Below are 12,577 nucleotides of genomic sequence, written 5' to 3'. Positions count from 1 at the left end.
GCTTGTAACACGGCTTACGCCCCCTGTGGGACCTCCTGTGCCATTACGGCCACATATTGTCCCTGTAGTTAATCCTCCATGGGCGGATACTCTGTCAACTCAGTTACAGCAACTAAATCAGTTTTTGGTTAATCAAAAACCTAACCCTCGCCCTACTGGGACCAAATGGTCATCTAAGCGGACCATTTCTTCCTCACAATCCACTAATATTTCGGATGATTCTTCAGATGAGGATGGGGAATATACTGATCCATCAGATGCTGATACAGCTGCTTCTGTTGAGGAATCTACAACACAGGTTGATGTTCCTGAGCTAGTGGAGGCTGTCAAGCTGATTCTTCAGATTGATGATGAAATTGATCCTCCTGATAAATCTAAGAAACCTGATAAGTTCAAACGCCAGAAGGTTACTAAATTAGTCTTGCCACATTCTGACCATTTAATTGACATACGTCGGAATCCTGTTCTTCTCCAGGAAAGACATTTTCCATGTCTAAAAAGATGCTAGCTCGTTATCCTAGCGCTGCAGAGTTGAGTAACAAGTGGGAAACCACACCACCAGTGGACTCGCATGTAGCCCGTCTTGTGGTGTGATCTACTCTACCTGTCACCACCGTCACCTCTCTGAAGGAACCAACGGATAAGCGTGTGGAGGGTTGCTTGAAGTCTATTTACACTCTTACAGGTGCTGTACATAGACCCACTATGGCAGCCTCCTGGGCTGCTAAAGGAATTGAAGCATGGGTTCAAGCAATCGAGGAAGAGCTACCTCTGAATTTTTCTGACACTGCACATATGGTGAGCTGCTCAATCAGATTGTGATATCACTCAGGTGCTAAAAGGGAGGGGTAATTTTGTGTAGGAAAAAACAATGTGTTCCCTAATGCACACCGAGTGAAAAATATTACTACATAATAGTCAGATAATACGGAGATCTTAGTTGCGTATATCTGCAGATATAGGGTTAAGCCCCCAGGCCGATCGACAAGGCTTCTCCGTCACTGGGGGTCCCTAATACTAGGTATGGGTCCGGGGTGCAGGACCCCATAACGTCGGCACAGGTCGGCTACCCCAGGTCAGCACACAGGTGAGAATTAATAAGGGTTAATAAGAAGCACAGAAGTGCTATGTAAGTGGTGTGATTAAAATAATACAAAAATATATACAAAGTGATAGGGAAAATCATAAGTGTTAATAAAGTGTTAGGGTGTGCCGACCTGAAGCAGCCCAGCCATACCGACACAGGGGCCACCGCACCCCACACCCACCCCATAAATAATTACAAATATGTCTGGGTTAAATTCCCAGTGTAAGGCCACATGGTAATGGCTCCTACAGCATCTGAGAGCCAGCTTACCTGGAAATACCCCTAGCTTCTCCTATGGCACTCTGGAGTCAGCAATCCCTCCTAATGCTGACCCATCCATGCCTCTTTAAATTCAATGCACAAAATGGTAAGCTGCTCAATCAGATTGTGATGTCACTCATGTGCTTAAAGGGAGGGGTAATTCTGTGTAGGAAAAAACAATGTGTTCCCTAATGCACACCGAGTGAAAAATATTCCTACATAATAGTCAGATAATACGGAGATCTTAGTTGCGTATATCTGCAGATATAGGGTTAAGCCCCCAGGCCGATCGACCAGGCTTCTCCGTCACTGGGGGTCCCTAATACTAGGTATGGGTCCGGGGTGCTGGACCCCATAACGTCGGCACAGGTCGGCTACCCCAGGTCAGCACACAGGTGAGAATTAATAAGGGTTAATAAGAAGCACAGAAGTGCTATGTAAGTGGTGTGATTAAAATAATACAAAAATATATACAAAGTGATAGTGAAAATCATAAGTGTTAATAAAGTGTTAGGGTGTGCCGACCTGAAGCAGACCAGCCATACCGACACAGGGACCACCGCACCCCACACCCACCCCATAAATAATTACAAATATGTCTGGGTTAAATTCCCAGTGTAAGGCCACATGGTAATGGCTCCTACAGCATCTGAGAGCCAGCTTACCTGGAGATACCCCTAGCTTCTCCTATGGCACTCTGGAATCAGCAATCCCTCCTAATGCTGACCCATCCATGCCTCTCTAAATACAATGCACAAAATGGTAAGCTGCTCAATCAGATTGTGATGTCACTCAGGTGCTAAAAGGGAGGGGTAATTCTGTGTAGGAAAAAACAATGTGTTCCCTAATGCACACCGAGTGAAAAATATTACTACATAATAGTCAGATAATACGGAGATCTTAGTTGCGTATATCTGCAGATATAGGGTTAAGCCCCCAGGCAGATATACGCAACTAAGATCTCCGTATTATCTGACTATTATGTAGTAATATTTTTCACTCGGTGTGCATTATAGAACACATTGATTTTTCTGACACTGCCAGACAATATCTGTCGTATATTACCACAGCCTCCCACTATATTCAGGAGGTGGCCTCTGATGCAGGCGTTATGACAGCCAGGGCATCTACTACGTCTGTCTTGGCTCGCCGGATTCTGTGGTTACGGTCTTGGTTGGTGGACCTGGGGGGGGTGCTCCCTTTTAAGGGAGATATACTATTTGGGGAAGATCTGAACAGGATTGTGACCGACTTGGCGTCAGCCAAGACTGCGTTTCTCCCAAGTACTAATCCTTTAGTTCCTTTCGACCTCCAGGTAAAGCAAAGGGTCAGGTGTACCCGAGACAGGCTCGCACTTCCAAAACCTCTAAGCCCAAACCTAAACGTTCTTGGGCCGCCCGTCAGCCTGCTTCCAAACAAGACAAGCCTGCTGTATGACGGGGCGGCCCTCCCCCTGGGGGACACCAGGGTGGGAGGCTGACAACTGCAGTTCGACCAGGTATGGTTAAAGACCACTTCAGACGCCTGGGTGCATTAAGTTTTCTCTCACTGGTACGCGATCTCCTTCAAGAGACGTCCCCCTTGCAAGTTTTGCTCGACGGTTATCCCTTTGGATCCGTTAAAAGCACAAACTCTACATTTGGTTGTACAATCCCTCCTGGACACTGGAGTGATGGTGCCTTTGTCTCAGGGAGGCAGAGGATACTATTCAGCACTGTTTCTGGTTCTGAAGCTGAATGTATCCTCCCGGCCTATACTCAACCTCTTTGAACAAATTTGTCATTGTATCCAAATTCCGTATGGAAACCCTGCGCTCTATTGTACTGTCTTTGGAACCCAAGGATTATATGGTATCCTTTGACATACAGGATGCTTACCGACACATACCTATTGCCATGTCACATTAGCAATGTCTGTGGTTTGCTATTGGCAACCTACATTATCAATTCCATGCCTTGCCTTTTGTACTGACCACGGCTCCTCGGATCTTTACTAAGATCATGGCGGTCATGATGGCCCTTCTCTGCCGTCAGGGTATCAGGATCCTGCTGTATCTGGTTGACTTGTTGATCCTGGCGAACTCCCCAGATGTTCTCCTCAGTCATCTGGAACTGATGGTCCAATTTCTACAAGCCCACGGGTGGCTCATCAACTGGAGGAAATCCTCGCTGGTTCCTGCTCAGAGCATGGTGCACCTGGGAGCATTACTGGACACACACACCCAACGTTTGTTCTTGTCTCCAGAGAAGGTCCTGAAACTTCAGGACAGAATCGGATGCTTCCTCTCGCCCAAGAGTGTTGATACACTCGGCGATGCAAGTACTAGGCCTCATGGTGTCGGCTTTCGACATGGTGGAGTATGCTCAATTTCATTCCCGCCCTCTACAGCGGTTAATCCTTTCCACTGGATCAGGTCTTAAATGATCTCCTTGACTCACTCCCGAGGTCCGTCTGTCACTGAGCTGGTGGCTACAGGACCAACAATTGAGCGTGGGTCGTCCCTTCTGGATCTCCAACTGGGTCCTCCTAACGACGGATGCCAGTCTGCGGGTTGGGGCATGGTGTTGGAGCAACACTCTCTTCAGGGTCGGTGGACCAGGGAGGAATCTCTCCTCCCGATAAATATTCTGGAATTGCGGGCAGTGTTCAATGCGCTGAAACTTGCCCTACCTCTGATACAGAACAGGCCTGTTCAAGTACAGTCAGACAACGCCACCACGGTGGCGTACATAAATCATCAATGCGGCACTCGAAGCCGCATGGCAATGATGGAAGTGTCAAAAATCTTCCAATGGGCGGAACGCCATCTGCAAGCTATCTCGACAGTGTTCATTCCGGGAGTCCTCAACTGGGAAGCGGACTTCCTCAGTCGTCAGTATGTACACGCCGGAGAGTGGAGTCTTCATTTGGAAGCGTTTCAACTCCTAGTGGACAAGTCGGGCCTATCAGATGTAGACCTGATGGCATCTCGACACAATCACAAGGTTCCGGTCTTCGGAGAAAGGACATGGGATCCTCAAGCAGCGTTCGTGGAAGCACTGGCAATTCCATGGAACTTTCGGCTGCCATATGTGTACCCTTCGGTGTCTCTTCTGCCCAGGATAATATGGAAGTTTATGCAAAAAGGAGGAATACTACTTCTAGTCGCTCCAGCGTGGCCCAGACGGCATTGGTTCTCAGACCTGCAGGGTCTCTCGATAGAGCGTCCTCTTCTACTTCCTCAACGACCAGACCTCCTTGTTCAGGGCCCTTGTGTCTACCAGGACCTGGCACGACTTGCTTTGACGGCGTGGCTCTTGAAGCTTCACTCCTGAGGGCCAAAGGTTTCCCGGAGGCGGTCATTCATAAGTTAAAAGCCCATAAACTGGCATCGGCTCGGATTTATTATAGGGTCTGGCATTCTTACTGGTGTGCTACTAAGAATTACTGCCAGACTTTTTGCTTTTCTGCAACAAGGCCTGGACTTAGGCCTTCGTTTGGCCTCCATCAAGGTTCATATATCTGCCTTGTCGGTGTGGTTTCAGAGAAAAATTGCATCTCTTCCTGACATTCATACTTTCACTCAGGGTGTTTTATGGATTCAGCCTCCCTATGTCCCTCCTGTGGCTCCATGGGATCTGTCTGTCTGTTCTGAATGCCCTGCAAGAGTCTCCATTTGAACCTCTTGAGTCTGTGGACCTTAAATGCCTTACGCTTAAGGTCGTTTTTTTGTTGGCTATTGCCTCTGCTAGGAGGGTGTCGGACTTAGGTGCTTTGTCCTGTCGTCCATCCTTTCTGATTTTTCACCATGAACGTGCAGTTCTTAGAACTTACCCTGGTTATCTACCTAAGATGGTGTCATCTTTCCACCTTAACCAAGAGATTGTGGTTCAATCCTTAATCTCTCCTGGTTTGTCTTCCAAAGAGCAGTCTTTGGATGTGGTACGGGCTCTTTGTATATATGTGGAGAGGACTGCCTCCATCAGGAGGTCAGATTCTCTTTTTGTCCTTTTTGGTTTTCACATACATGGCTGGCCTGCGAATAATCAAACTTTGGCCAGATGGATTAGAATGGTGATTGCACAAACTTATGCTCAGGCTGGGCTCCCAGCTCCTGCTGTTATTAAGGTATACTACTCTGTCTGTTAGATCTTATTGGGCGTCCGCCGTGGCGCGTCCCGGAACAATTGTGCAAGGTGACTACGTGGTCCTCAGTGAACACGTTCATCATGTTCTATGCCTTTGACACTTCCGCTTCCCAGGATGCTTCCTTTGGACGCTGGGTACTTGTGCCCGCTACAGTGCGTCCCCTCCCATGAGGAACTGCTTTAGGACATCCACAATGTTATTCCCTGTGGAATCCCAGTGTACCCCGCTGCAGAAAAGGAGATTTATGGTAAGACTTACCATTGTTAAATCTCTTTCTGCGAGGTACATTGGTTTCCACAGGGCGCCCACCCTGACCGACTCAGCTTCTTGGGTTTGTATGGCATTATAGTCTATGTGACTAACATCTACTGTTTCTCTTACCTGCTACTACATTGGACTGGTTAAGGAAACTTAGCTCCAGTGCCTGGAGGCGGGGCTATAGAGGAGGCGGCGCAGTGCATCCTGGGAACAGTCAAAGCTTTAGCCTGTTGGTGCCTCGCATCAAGATCCAACTCTACACCCCGATGTTATTCCCTGTGGAAACCAGTGTACCTCGCAGAAAGAGATTTAGGGGTATATTCAATAAGAGTCGGGTCCATTCCAACATGCAGTTGTCGGAATGGACCCAACAACCCCTACTCAAAGAGCGGCCGATTCCGACTGTCGGATTTGGCCGTTCCCTGTGCCCTGTCCTGCCGCTGCTGTCGGTGGCTGCCGAGTGCGCCGACAGCAGCGGTGGGGGGAACAGAGAGTAGCGTGAGTCGGACGGCGGGGAGAGCAGGCGGGGGGAGCAGTGTGAGGTGGCCGGCGGGATGAGTAGGTGGGGGAAGCAGTGTGAGGCGGCCGGTGGGTAGAGCAGCGTGAGGTGGCCGGCGGGGCAGCAGTGTGGCGATCGGCGGCTGGAGCTGGCAGCGGGGGTAATGTGTGCGGCGGTGGGGGAGGCACTACAGGGAAAGAGGTGCCTGGCTGGGGGACGGCAGTCAAGGTACCTCTCATCCCCGTAGCCCGCCGCACCGCTCCCCGTCTTCTTACCTCAATCCGACTTGTTTTCAAGTCGGATTGAGTTTGTTGGAAAGTGGTTCCAAAACCAGTCGGATTTGGCCATGTTTCAGACAGCAGCAGGTGGATCGGCTGGTATTCCGCCGAGCCACCTGTTTTCCGACAGCATTCCGACAAGTCGGGCTTCCCGACTTGTCGGAAAAAATGTGCCCCTATTGAATAGGTCGGATCCCCTTCCGACCTATTCCAGTCGGAAACTGCCGTCTTTTCGACAAGACGGCAGTTTCCGACTTTTATTGAATACACCCCTTAGTCTCTTACCGTAAATATCCTTTTTACTACAGATTGATAATTACACATTTCTCTGACGTCCTAGTGGATGCTGGGACTCCGTAAGGACCATGGGGAATAGCGGCTCCGCAGGAGACAGGGCACAAAATAAAAGCTTAAGGATCAGGTGGTGTGCACTGGCTCCTCCCCCTATGACCCTCCTCCAAGCCTCAGTTAGATTTTTGTGCCCGGCCGAGAAGGGTGCAATCTAGGTGGCTCTCCTGAGCTGCTTAGAATAAAAGTTTAGTTTAGGATTTTTTATTTTCAGTGAGTCCTGCTGGCAACAGGCTCACTGCATCGTGGGACTAAGGGGAGAAGAAACGGACTCACCTGAGTGCAGAGTGGATCGGGTTTCTTAGGCTACTGGACATTAGCTCCAGAGGGACGATCACAGGTTCAGCCTGGATGGGTCACCGGAGCCGCGCCGCCGTCCCCCTTACAGAGCCAGAAGAGACGAAGAGGTCCGGTGAAATCGGCGGCAGAAGACGATCCTGTCTTCAGACTAAGGTAGCGCACAGCACCGCAGCTGTGCGCCATTGCTCTCAGCACACTTCACACTCCGGTCACTGAGGGTGCAGGGCGCTGGGGGGGGAGCGCCCTGAGACGCAATATTACAGTATATACCTTAGGTGGCTAAAAAGAATACATCACATATAGCTCCTGGGCTATATGGATGTATTTTACCCCTGCCATTTTACACAGAAAAAGCGGGAGATAAGGACGTCGTGAAGGGGCGGAGCCTATCTCCTCAGCACACAAGCGCCATTTTCCCTCACAGCTCCGCTGGAAGGACGGCTCCCTGACTCTCCCCTGCAGTCCTGCTTCAGAATCAGGGTAAAAAAGAGAAGGGGGGGCACGTTTGGCAGCAAATAAATATATTAACAGCAGCTATAAGGGAGTAACACTTATATAAGGTTATCCCTGTATATATATATATAGCGCTGGGTGTGTGCTGGCAGACTCTCCCTCTGTCTCTCCAAAGGGCTAAGTGGGGTCCTGTCCTCTATCAGAGCATTCCCGGTGTGTGTGCTGTGTGTCGGTACGCGTGTGTCGACATGTATGAGGAGGAAAATGAGGTGGAAGCGGAGCAGTTGCCTGTGTTAGTGATGTCACCCCCTAGGGAGTCGACACCTGACTGGATGATTGTATTTAAACAATTAAGTGATAATGTCAGCAATTTGCAAAAAACTGTTGACGACATGAGACAGCCGGCAAATCAATTAGTGCCTGTCCAGGCGTCTCAGACACCGTCAGGGGCCCTAAAACGCCCGTTACCTCAGTGGGTCGACACAGACCCAGACACAGATACTGAGTCTAGTGTCGACGGTGACGAGACAAACGTGATGTCCAGCAGGGCCACACGTTACATGATCACAGCAATGAAAGAGGCATTGAACCTTTCTGACACTACAAGTACCACAAAGAAGGGTATTATGTGGGGGGTGAAAAAACTACCAATAGTTTTTCCTGAGTCAGATGAAATAAATGAGGTGTGTGATAAAGCGTGGGGTTTCCCCGATAAAAAACAGCTAATTTCTAATAAATTATTAGCACTATATCCTTTCCCGCCAGAGGTTAGGACGCGCTGGGAAACACCCCCTAGGGTAGATAAGGCGCTCACACGTTTATCTAAACAAGTAGCGTTACCGTCCCCTGATACGGCCACCCTCAAAGAACCGGCTGATAGAAGACTGGAAAATATCCTAAAGAGTATATACACACATACTGGTGTTATACTGCGACCAGCAATCGCCTCAGCCTGGATGTGTAGTGCTGGAGTCGCATGGTCGGAATAGAGCATTTAAAGGATGCATTGCTATATATGCGTGATGCACAGAGGGATATTTGCACCCTGGCATCAAGAGTCAGTGCTATGTCCATCTCTGCCAGAAGAGCGTTATGGACGCGACAGTGGTCAGGGGATGCAGATTCCAAACGGCACATGGAAGTATTGCCGTATAAAGGGGAGGAGTTATTTGGGGCTGGTCTATCGGACCTGGTGGCCACGGCAACGGCTGGAAAATCCACCTTTTTACCCCAGGTCACTTCACATCAACAGAAAAAGACACCGTCTTTTCAAACTCAGTCCTTTCGTTCCCATAAATACAAGCGAGCAAAAGGCCACTCTTTTCTGCCCCGGGGCAGAGGAAGGGGAAAAAGACTGCACCATGCAGCCGCTTCCCAGGAGCAGAAGCCCTCCTCTGCTTCTGCCAAGTCTTCAGCATGACGCTGGGGCTTTACAAGCAGACTCAGATATGGTGGGGGCCCGTCTCAAGAATTTCAACGCGCAGTGGGCTCACTCGCAAGTGGATCCCTGGATTCTACAGGTAGTATCACAGGGGTACAAACTGGAATTCGAGGCGTTTCCCCCTCATCGGTTCCTGAAGTCTGCTTTACCAAAGTCTCCCTCCGACAGGGAGGCAGTTTTGGAAGCCATTCACAAGCTGTATTCCCAGCAGGTGATAATCAAGGTACCCCTCTTACAACAGGGAAAGGGGTATTATTCCACGCTGTTTGTGGTACCGAAGCCGGACGGCTCGGTGAGACCAATCTTAAATCTGAAATCTTTGAACACTTACATAAAAAGGTTCAAATTCAAGATGGAGTCACTCAGAGCAGTGATAGCGAACCTGGAAGAAGGGGACTATATGGTGTCTCTGGACATCAAAGATGCTTATCTCCACGTCCCAATATACCCTTCTCACCAAGGGTACCTCAGGTTTGTAGTACAAAACTGTCATTATCAGTTTCAGACGCTGCCGTTTGGATTGTCCACGGCACCTCGGGTCTTTACCAAGGTAATGGCCGAAATGATGATTCTTCTACGAAGAAAAGGCATTTTAATTATCCCTTACTTGGACGATCTCCTGATAAGGGCAAGAACCAGGGAACAGTTAGAAGTCGGAGTGGCACTATCTCAGGTAGTGTTACGTCAGCACGGGTGGATTCTAAATATTCCAAAATCGCAGCTGATTCCAACGACACGTCTCCTGTTCCTAGGAATGATTCTGGACACAGTCCAGAAGAAGGTGTTTCTCCCGGAGGAGAAGGCCAGGGAGTTATCCGAGCTAGTCAGGAACCTCCTAAAACCAGGACAGGTCTCAGTACATCAGTGCACGAGGGTCCTGGGAAAAATGGTGGCTTCTTACGAAGCGATTCCATTCGGAAGATTCCATGCAAGAACGTTTCAGTGGGATCTACTGGACAAATGGTCCGGATCGCATCTTCAGATGCATCAGCGGATAACCCTGTCGACAAGGACAAGGGTGTCTCTCCTGTGGTGGCTGCAGAGTGCTCATCTTCTGGAGGGCCGCAGAATTGGCATTCAGGATTGGATCCTGGTAACCACGGATGCCAGCCTGAGAGGCTGGGGAGCAGTCACACAGGGAAGGAATTTCCAGGGCTTGTGGTCAAGCATGGAAACATCTCTTCATATAAACATTCTGGAACTAAGGGCCATTTACAATGCCTTAAGTCAAGCAAAACCTCTGCTTCAGGGTCAGGCGGTGTTGATCCAATCGGACAACATCACGTCAGTCGCCCACGTAAACAGACAGGGCGGCACGAGAAGCAGGAGGGCAATGACAGAAGCTGCAAGGATTCTTCGCTGGGCGGAAAATCATGTGATAGCACTGTCAGCAGTGTTCATTCCGGGAGTGGACAACTGGGAAGCAGACTTCCTCAGCAGACACGACCTTCACCCGGGAGAGTGGGGACTTCACCCGGAAGTCTTCCACCTGATTGTAAACCGTTGGGAAAAACCAAAGGTGGACATGATGGCGTCACGTCTAAACAAAAAACTGGACAGATATTGCGCCAGGTCAAGGGACCCTCAGGCAATAGCAGTGGACGCTCTGGTAACGCCGTGGGTGTACCAGTCAGTGTATGTGTTCCCTCCTCTGCCTCTCATACCAAAAGTATTGAGAATCATAAGAAGGAGAGGAGTAAGAACTATACTCGTGGTTCCGGATTGGCCAAGAAGGACTTGGTACCCGGAACTTCAAGAGATGCTCACGGACGAACCGTGGCCTCTACCTCTAAGAAAGGACCTGCTACTGCAGGGGCCTTGTCTGTTCCAAGACTTACCGCGGCTGCGTTTGACGGCATGGCGGTTGAACGCCGGATCCTAAAGGAAAAGGGCATTCCAGAAGAAGTCATCCCTACTCTGGTCAAAGCCAGGAAGGAAGTAACCGCAAAACATTATCACCGCATTTGGCGTAAATATGTTGCGTGGTGTGAGGCCAAGAAGGCCCCTACAGAGGAATTTCAACTGGGTCGTTTCCTGCATTTCCTGCAAACAGGACTGTCTATGGGCCTAAAATTAGGGTCCATTAAGGTTCAAATTTCGGCCTTGTCGATTTTCTTCCAGAAAGAACTGGCTTCAGTACCTGAAGTTCAGACATTTGTGAAAGGGGTGCTGCACATACAGCCTCCTTTTGTGCCTCCAGTGGCACCTTGGGATCTCAATGTTGTATTGAGTTTTCTAAAATCACATTGGTTTGAACCACTTTCCACTGTGGACTTAAAATATCTCACGTGGAAGGTGTCGATGCTGTTAGCCTTGGCTTCAGCCAGGCGTGTGTCAGAATTGGCGGCTTTATCATATAAAAGCCCTTACTTAATTTTTCATTCTGACAGGGCGGAATTGAGGACTCGTCCTCAATTTCTACCTAAGGTGGTTTCTGCATTTCACATGAACCAACCTATTGTGGTGCCTGCGGCTACTAGGGACTTGGAGGACTCCAAGTTGCTAGACGTTGTCAGGGCCCTGAAAATATATGTTTCCAGGACGGCTGGAGTCAGGAAAACTGACTCGCTGTTTATCCTGTATGCACCCAACAAGCTGGGTGCTCCTGCTTCAAAGCAGACGATTGCTCGTTGGATTTGTAGTACAATTCAACTTGCACATTCCGTGGCAGGATTGCCACAGCCAAAATCAGTAAAAGCCCATTCCACAAGGAAAGTGGGCTCATCTTGGGCGGCTGCCCGAGGGGTCTCGGCTTTACAACTTTGCCGAGCAGCTACTTGGTCAGGGGCAAACACGTTTGCTAAATTCTACAAATTTGATACCCTGGCTGAGGAGGACCTGGAGTTCTCTCATTCGGTGCTGCAGAGTCATCCGCACTCTCCCGCCCGTTTGGGAGCTTTGGTATAATCCCCATGGTCCTTACGGAGTCCCAGCATCCACTAGGACGTCAGAGAAAATAAGATTTTACTTACCGATAAATCTATTTCTCGTAGTCCGTAGTGGATGCTGGGCGCCCATCCCTAGTGCGGATTGTCTGCAATACTTGTATATAGTTATTGTTACAAAAATTCGGGTTATTATTGTTTGAGCCATCTTTTCAGAGGCTCCTTTGCATTTATCATACTGTTAACTGGGTTCAGATCACGAGTTGTACGGTGTGATTGGTGTGGCTGGTATGAGTCTTACCCGGGATTCAAGATCCTTCCTTATTATGTACGCTCGTCCGGGCACAGTATCCTAACTGAGGCTTGGAGGAGGGTCATAGGGGGAGGAGCCAGTGCACACCACCTGATCCTTAAGCTTTTATTTTGTGCCCTGTCTCCTGCGGAGCCGCTATTCCCCATGGTCCTTACGGAGTCCCAGCATCCACTACGGACTACGAGAAATAGATTTATCGGTAAGTAAAATCTTATTTTTTACTAATCCTATAGCGGCTCCCCTCAGACAATCTGTGCTTGTTTGCAACAGCAGGCTGGGTTCTATCCCATCCCAATACATATTTTGGAGTGTGTAGTGGTTTTCAG

General features: G+C 49.2%; 1 protein-coding gene across 3 annotated transcripts in view; it reads left to right on the top strand.

The window, feature by feature from the left end:
- Window positions 1-12,577, top strand: part of MYO1C (myosin IC) — a 269,503-nt gene that overhangs the window by 217,327 nt on the left and 39,599 nt on the right. The window lies entirely within an intron of this gene.

This window comes from Pseudophryne corroboree, chromosome 2, assembly GCF_028390025.1.
Source record: "Pseudophryne corroboree isolate aPseCor3 chromosome 2, aPseCor3.hap2, whole genome shotgun sequence".
NCBI lineage: Eukaryota > Metazoa > Chordata > Amphibia > Anura > Myobatrachidae > Pseudophryne > Pseudophryne corroboree.
The sequence above is the reverse complement of the archived record's forward strand: the minus strand, read 5'-3'. Positions and strand labels throughout refer to the sequence as shown.